The 7,500-nt window shown below is 45.6% G+C and overlaps 1 non-coding gene across 1 annotated transcript in view; it reads right to left on the reverse strand.

Annotated features, from left to right (window-relative positions):
- LOC137501110 (small subunit ribosomal RNA) overlaps nucleotides 1-403 on the reverse strand; it is a 1,925-nt gene extending 1,522 nt beyond the window's left edge. Inside the window, exon 1 of the ribosomal RNA XR_011018372.1 lies at nucleotides 1-403. This exon is cut by the window's left edge and continues 1,522 nt beyond it. This is a non-coding gene — a ribosomal RNA (small subunit ribosomal RNA).
- Nucleotides 404-7,500: the final 7,097 nt, after the last annotated feature.

A 7,500-nucleotide genomic window follows, 5' to 3' on the forward strand; every position in this document is an offset into this window, starting at 1 on the left:
TCTCCGGAATCGAACCCTGATTCCCCGTTACCCGTTACAACCATGGTAGGCGCAGAACCTACCATCGACAGTTGATAAGGCAGACATTTGAAAGATGCGTCGCCGGTACGAGGACCGTGCGATCAGCCCAAAGTTATTCAGAGTCACCAAGGCAAACGGACCGGACGAGCCGACCGATTGATTTTGATCTAATAAAAGCGTCCCTTCCACTTCTGGTCGGGACTCTGTTTGCATGTATTAGCTCTAGAATTACCACAGTTATCCAAGTAAAGTGGTACGATCTAAGGAACCATAACTGATTTAATGAGCCATTCGCGGTTTCACCTTAATTTGGCTTGCACTGAGACATGCATGGCTTAATCTTTGAGACAAGCATATGACTACTGGCAGGATCAACCAGGGAGCTGGCTGGCTCGAGAGCCGAAACCGAGCGTCGTAGCCCGCCGCCGACGAGTGCGGCCTGCGGGACACAGACTTGCTTTGCTCCGTTGGCCGACCGAGTGGCCGCCAACTAAAATTTCATAGGCCGCCGAGCACGGGCTCTCACCCGGCCGGACGGGCCTTCACTAGGGATCGGGTCCCTTCACCATCCATCGTCACATCTCCACTTCGACCGCTGCCGAGGTCGGCAGGACCGTACGAGAGGCGTACGATGCTACATTTTCACGCCCGAGCAAGGGCGAGCGGTTACCAACATTACTGAGCGCCGCATATGAGCATGAACACTGGGTGTGCAGAGGCTCGCAGCATTGCAGTCGCGGGCAGGCAAGCTGCCGCTCTCAGTGTATCGGGCGGCGAGTATCTCAGGGTACTAAGGGGGTCCGGCAGATCACAAAATGGCCTCCACAGCGCCAGCGCCCGGCCGCCGCTTCGACCAAACTGGGCAGTCCGCGTGCGGGTGCGACCCATATGGCGATGTGAAGTGGTATCGTAAATTACGATAACCATTCCAGGGTGATGTAATCCGGACGGGTGCACTGCGTGATGATGGATTTAATGCCAAATAGAAAGTAATTAAGAAGAGATTAGGGAAAAGGTCGCGACCGAAAGCTTTCTTCGCTTACGCTGCCTGAACTGTCAGCGTTAGGCCCAAGGTGTAAGCGTACGAATTGTAGAGCGTAAAAAGCTGTACAAAAATGTCCGCGACGGCATACATCTATTTCCAACCCTTTACCCCCTACAAGCGGCCATCCGGATAAAAAATGAGCACCTTCAAATTAAAAAGTTTTTCCGAGATAGTTCACGAATTTTCCAAACAAGATAAATCGTTCATCCTCCGTTAGAGCTGTATAGGGAAGACAACAACCTTTAAAGTACATTTGTGTGTGTGCGCGTGTGTGTGCGTGCGTGCGTGCGTGCGTGCGAACGTGTGTGTGTGCGCGCGCGCGCGCGCGTGCGTGTGTGTTAAGACAGACCGAGCAGACCAACAGCCAAGGTAATGACCACCAGACTTATTTTTCTGTAGCTACCTCCGCAGACTTACACGAGGGGAAGGTCCTTATTTCTAATTATGTAACCAACCTTTCCTGAAATGTAAATTTTCGTTCAGCTTTTGTAAAATTTCATAAAGTTTTCAACTGCAAACCGCGGATAGAGAGTGCTTCACCATCTCGAGTTCCCTTCAACTTAGTTTGAGGCGACTACGATTTTGTGACTGTTTTTCTTTCCTGTAATGTATTAAATTAACCTCCATTCGAGTCACCACAGTAGATTGGGCTTAGCCCCTGTATCACTGGGCCGGGAGCCCCGTTAGGATTTTATTCTTCAATATCTAGGAGTATACGCGTCCATTCATTTTGTGTTCGGGCCATTAATTTAACCCGTTATTCTTATTCCACAAAGGTCCAGTAGGTTGGCTATTAGATACCCCTGCGTACTAACTTTTGTTAATTGTAAATTGTGCCTGGAGAGGCCAGATATTGTAAGGGGTTGTGTAAGTTTGCCCTTAGCGAGCTGTAAGTGATTAGTTAAAGTTGGAGAACAGGTAAGCTCTTTTACCGTGTTTCCTAAATTCAACTGCAATATTGAGGTGCTTCTCTGGAAGGCTGTGAAGTTGTTGGAGCAAAGTGCTCTTAAATTGTCTAAACATAAGAGAGTTTGCAAAATTTTGTAAACCGGATCTGGTATCTCAGAATTTGTAAACTAAGAGCTTGAAGCCCCGATCTGTAAAATTCCCTAATCTGGGGTTTTCCAGTTATTGTTTCAAGATGGCTATTTGTACCTGTCACTTTATTAGTTCACCAAGTGAAAAGTGTGTTAAGTTTGAGATTCTAAAAGAAATGTAACCTATGTTAAAGTTTTAAGTTAATTTTTGGTATAGTAGTTAGACCCATTCCACCCAGCACCTTCTTTCACCTCTTTCTGCTCCAAGGATTTCTCCGTCACAATAATAATAATAGTTCCGAGGTTATGGTGGAACAGCAGGGAGTAGGCAATGTGTAATGAGACGACGCAGACTAGTAGACGGGGCAATTGCATGATGGACTGGGTTCCAGCTCAGCGATTCGCCACGCAAAGAATGTGAAGGAACACATTGCGATAGAGGTTTAGGTGGGTATGTCATCTGACCCACGGCTGTGGCTGATAGCGGCATCATGGGTGGAAGGGGTTCCCTCATTACCAGGGGATGCCGTGATCAGCCAGTTGCTTTCCTTTTTGCTTTTGTTTTTAGATGTATGCAGTATAACTTTAGATTTAGCGAAGGGTGGTGCAGCTTACGGTCCGGCTTTCCGCCTCTACTGCGACACCAAGTTAGAGTAGTGAAGAGTGGTGCTGCTTACGGTCTGGTTAACCGCCTCTGCAGCGCCTCCAAATTAGTTAGAGTACTGGAGTTAGTGGTTTTATAGTAGATATGGTTTGTTTAGTGTACGGTGGCGTTGCCCATGGCATGGTTATCCGCCTGTGTGACGCCACTAAATTAGAAGGGTATGTGGTTGGTAGTTTAAGGGGCGTAGATTAGTGATTGTTTGTCTAAAGTTTTGTTTTTTTTGTTTCTGTGTATTTATTGCCTGTAATGTATTGCACCCTTGTCGCGTGACAAGGGTCCTAAAGTTCTCCTTCCCCCTCCCCTTCTTCTTCTTCTGCTTTGTTACTAATATTATTAATGAATTTGTTTCCGTTCCCCTTTGATTGTGGTAACGGTCCGACATAGTCCATAGGCATTCCATGGGTCGAGACGGTTGATGCTATGACAATAGCCCAAGCTTAGTGGACAAGGTGGGCTTACTAAGCAAGCAAGATTTAAAATCATCCACCATTTCCCTAATTTCACAGCCCACACCCTTCCAAATAAACATCTCTCGGATCGTACGTTAACTTCTCTAGTTTTCTTTTCTTTTCTTTTCTTTTCTTTTCTTTTCTTTTCTTTTCTTTTCTTTTCTCTGTAAGGATGACTGAAGAACAAGAAGAGAATGCTATACAGGAGGGTCAAAAATTCTCCTTTCTCCTCCTCTCTTACCCCTCTTCTTCTTATTCCTTATCAACACCTACTTCTTAAGGAAGATTGAAGAATAAGAAGGATTTAGCGGGTCTTAAAATTCCCTTCTCCTTCTCTTCGTTTTATCTTTTAATTCCTCCTAGCATGTATCCCGCGAGCGTGCAGTTTCCGCATTGCAGGGATAGTATTTACAGTGTTGATGACGATTCGTACGGTGATGATGATGATGGCAAAAGTGCTCTATTTTTTTGTTCGTTACCTTATTCAGTAAAGAGAGAAAATAAAATATTCTCAAATTTTAGTATATTTACTTGATCCTAATAAGTCGGTTCACCAGCCCCCTCCCTTTCGACCCAATGCGCATCTCCCCAGTCTGCTCCACGGAAATCACAGTACAACTAAAACAAAATAATAATCATAATAATAAAGATAATTCCGAAGCACAATTCGCGGCGAATAATTCTGTTTTAAATTTGCACTAAACTAAGTTTAAAAAATCGTCGTTCGTATGGTTCTTCTTCTCTTCTTGTAATTCTTTGTAATTTCTCTTTTCCTCTTCTTCTTAAGGAGGACTGAACAAGTAGAGAAAATATACAGGAGGGTCTTAAAACATTCATTCCTCCATGTCGTTATCTCTTCTTCTTCTTCTTCTTCTTCTTCTTCTTCTTCTTCTACATTTTCCTTAACATCATCATACTACTTTTTAGAAAGATTGAAGAAGAAGAGAAAATATACAGGAGTGTCTTAAAATTCTGCTTCCACCTTGTCTTTCTCTTCTTCTCCGTTAACGTCTTCTTAAGGAAGATAGGAGAACAAGAAGAGAAAATAAACAGGAGGGTCTTAAAACGTTCCTTCCTCCTTGCCGTTTTCTCTTCTTATTCTTCTTATTCTTTCTCTACAACATCATCATATTACTTATTAGGAAGATTGGAGAGGAAGAGAAAATATACAAGAGGGTCTTAAAAATCTGCTTAAACCTTGTCTTTTTCTCTTCTTCTTCTTCGTTACCTTCTTCTTTACAAAGACTGAAGAACAAGAAGAGATAATATAGAGGGGTGGTCCAAAAGTATTCCTATTGTTTTTTCTTCTTCTTCCCCTTCTTCTACTTGAGGAACGTTGAAGAACAAGAAGAGAAAAATATACAGGAAGTTCTTACAATTCTGCTTCCTCCTAGTTTTCTCTTCTTCTTCTTCTTCTTCATTTTCTTCTCCTGCTTATGATGATTATTATTCCTTAACATCTTCTCAGGAAAGATTGGAAAAGAAGAAGAGAAAACATAGAGGATGGTCTTTTAAATGGTCCTTCCTCTTCCTCTTCTACTTTCCTTCTGCTCCTTCGTTATCTTCTTTTCTTTTCTCCTTACGGAAGACTGAAGAACAAGAAGAGAATGCTATACAGGAGGGTCATTAGTTCTCCTTCCTCCTCCTCTCTTACCCTTCTTATTCCTTATCTACACCTACTTCTTAAGGAAGATTAAAGCATAAGAAGGAATTACCGGGTCTTAAAATTCCCTTCTCCTTCTTCTCTTCGTTTTGTCTTTTAATTCCTCCTTTCATGTATCCCGCGAGCGTGCAGTTTCCGCATTGCAGAGATAGTATTTACAGTGTTGATGGCGATTCGTACGGTGATGACGATGATAATGGCAAAAATGCTATATTTTTTGTTCGTTACCTTATTCAGTAAAGAGAGAAAATGAAACATTCTCAAATTTAGATAAATTTACTTGATCCTAATAAGTCGGTTCGCCAGCATCCCCCCCCCCCCTTCGACCGAAAGCGCATCTCCCCAATCTGCTCCACGGAAATCACAGTACAACTAAAACAAAATAATAATCATAATAATAAAGATAATTCCGACGCACAATTCGCGGCGAAGGATTCTCTTTAAAATTTGCATAAAACTAAGTTTTAGAGATTTTCTTCTCGAGTAAATACATTCAGATTAATTTTATAACCTGTAATTATGAAATACACATTATACATGAGAATGTCACATTAACTAAAGTTTTTGTTGCCATGCACAACACTGAAAATATCTCCCCATGCAATAAATCTTGACTACTAATAATGAATCATTCACTCACTCACCCTAGCTGGCAGCATTTCAGCCGATCACGTTGCCGACGACGGAAGCTATACTTCCTCGGCCAGCGCGGCTCTCCTCCCGGCCAGCAGCCTCGCGGAGCATGTCAGCCCGACCATTCCAGCCATCAGCTTATCCGCGATGGCAGCTGCCCTGGCCGTCAGAGCTGCCCGACCGGCGCGGAAGCTTCTCGACGTCGTTCCACGTAATGACAGTCACCCAAGCCTCGGCCTACGACCACAAACACTATTATTAATAAATTTAGTAATCATACTGATGACATAAATGAATCCGAGTAATTCATACATATAATAAAAAATAATTATAATAATAATAATAATAATAATAATAATAACAACAACAATAATAAAATAATCATCACCATGACAAAACTCTCACTTATAATTACCGGTAAATTGGATTGCCCCGTCGGATACGCACTCACGGCTACGATAAGATAGGCAGGGCTACTCCCGCCGTTTTCACCCACTCAGGTCCCTGCAGATCAACCGAGCTACACCCGGGCCCCGAATGCTACTCAGTGGTTAGCTCCACGCCAGGCCACCTTTGCACCCGAAATGAAGGTTGTAGTATTTTGTTTACCGCGCTTTGAGCGATTACAGCCGTCGCGTACCTTAAGAGAGTCCCATCTACTCCCGCCGTATACACGCGATCGGGTACCTAAAGAGAGTCCAGGTTACTCCCGCCGTTTACCCGCGCCTGGCCACATTAAGATAGGCAGGGCTACGCATTGAGCGATTACAGACCCCGCGTACCTTAAGAGAGTCCCATCTACTCCCGCCGTTTACCCGCGATCGGGTACCTTAAGAGAGTCCAGGTTACTCCCGCCGTTTACCCGCGCCTGGCCACATTAAGATAGGCAGGGCTATGCTATGATCGATTATAGCTGCCGGGTACCTTAAGAGAGTCCAGGTTACTCCCGCCGTTTACCCGCGCCTGGCCACATTACGATAGGCAGGGCTACGCATTGAGCGATTACAGCCCCCGCGTACCTTAAGAGAGTCCCATCTACTCCCGCCGTTTACCCGCGATCGGGTACCTTAAGAGAGTCCAGGCTACTCCCGCCGTTTACCCGCGCCTGGCCACATTAAGATAGGCAGGGCTACTCATGCCGTTTACCCGCGCCTGGCCACATTAAGGTAGGCAGGGCTATGCTATGATCGATTATAGCTGCCGGGTACCTTAAGAGAGTCCAGGTTACTCCCGCCGTTTACCCGCGCCTGGCCACATTAAGATAGGCAGGGCTATGCTATGAGCGATTATAGCTGCCGGGTACCTTAAGAGAGTCCAGGTTACTCCCGCCGTTTACCCGCGCCTGGCCACATTACGATAGGCAGGGCTACGCATTGAGCGATTACAGCCCCCGCGTACCTTAAGAGAGTCCCATCTACTCCCGCCGTTTACACGCGATCGGGTACCTTAAGAGAGTCCAGGCTACTCCCGCCGTTTACCCGCGCCTGGCCACATTAAGATAGGCAGGGCTACTCATGCCGTTTACCCGCGCCTGGCCACATTAAGGTAGGCAGGGCTATGCTATGATCGATTATAGCTGCCGGGTACCTTAAGAGAGTCCAGGTTACTCCCGCCGTTTACCCGCGCCTGGCCACATTAAGATAGGCAGGGCTATGCTATGAGCGATTATAGCTGCCGGGTACCTTAAGAGAGTCCCATCTACTCCCGCCGTTTACACGCGCTCGGGTACCTTAAGAGAGTCCAGGCTACTCCCGCCGTTTACCCGCGCCTGGCCACATTAAGACAGGCAGGGCTATGCTGTGAGCGATTACAGCTGCCGGGTACCTTAAGAGAGTCCCATCTACTCCCGCCGTTTACACGCGCCTGGCCAGAATAAGATTGGCAGGGCTATGCTTTGAGCGATTACAGCTGCCGGGTACCTTAAGAGAGTCCAGGTTACTCCCGCCGTTTACCCGCGCCTGGCCACATTAAGATAGGCAGGGCTACGC

Source organism: Anabrus simplex, chromosome 5 (assembly GCF_040414725.1).
Source record: "Anabrus simplex isolate iqAnaSimp1 chromosome 5, ASM4041472v1, whole genome shotgun sequence".
In the NCBI taxonomy this organism is placed as follows: Eukaryota; Metazoa; Arthropoda; class Insecta; order Orthoptera; family Tettigoniidae; genus Anabrus; species Anabrus simplex.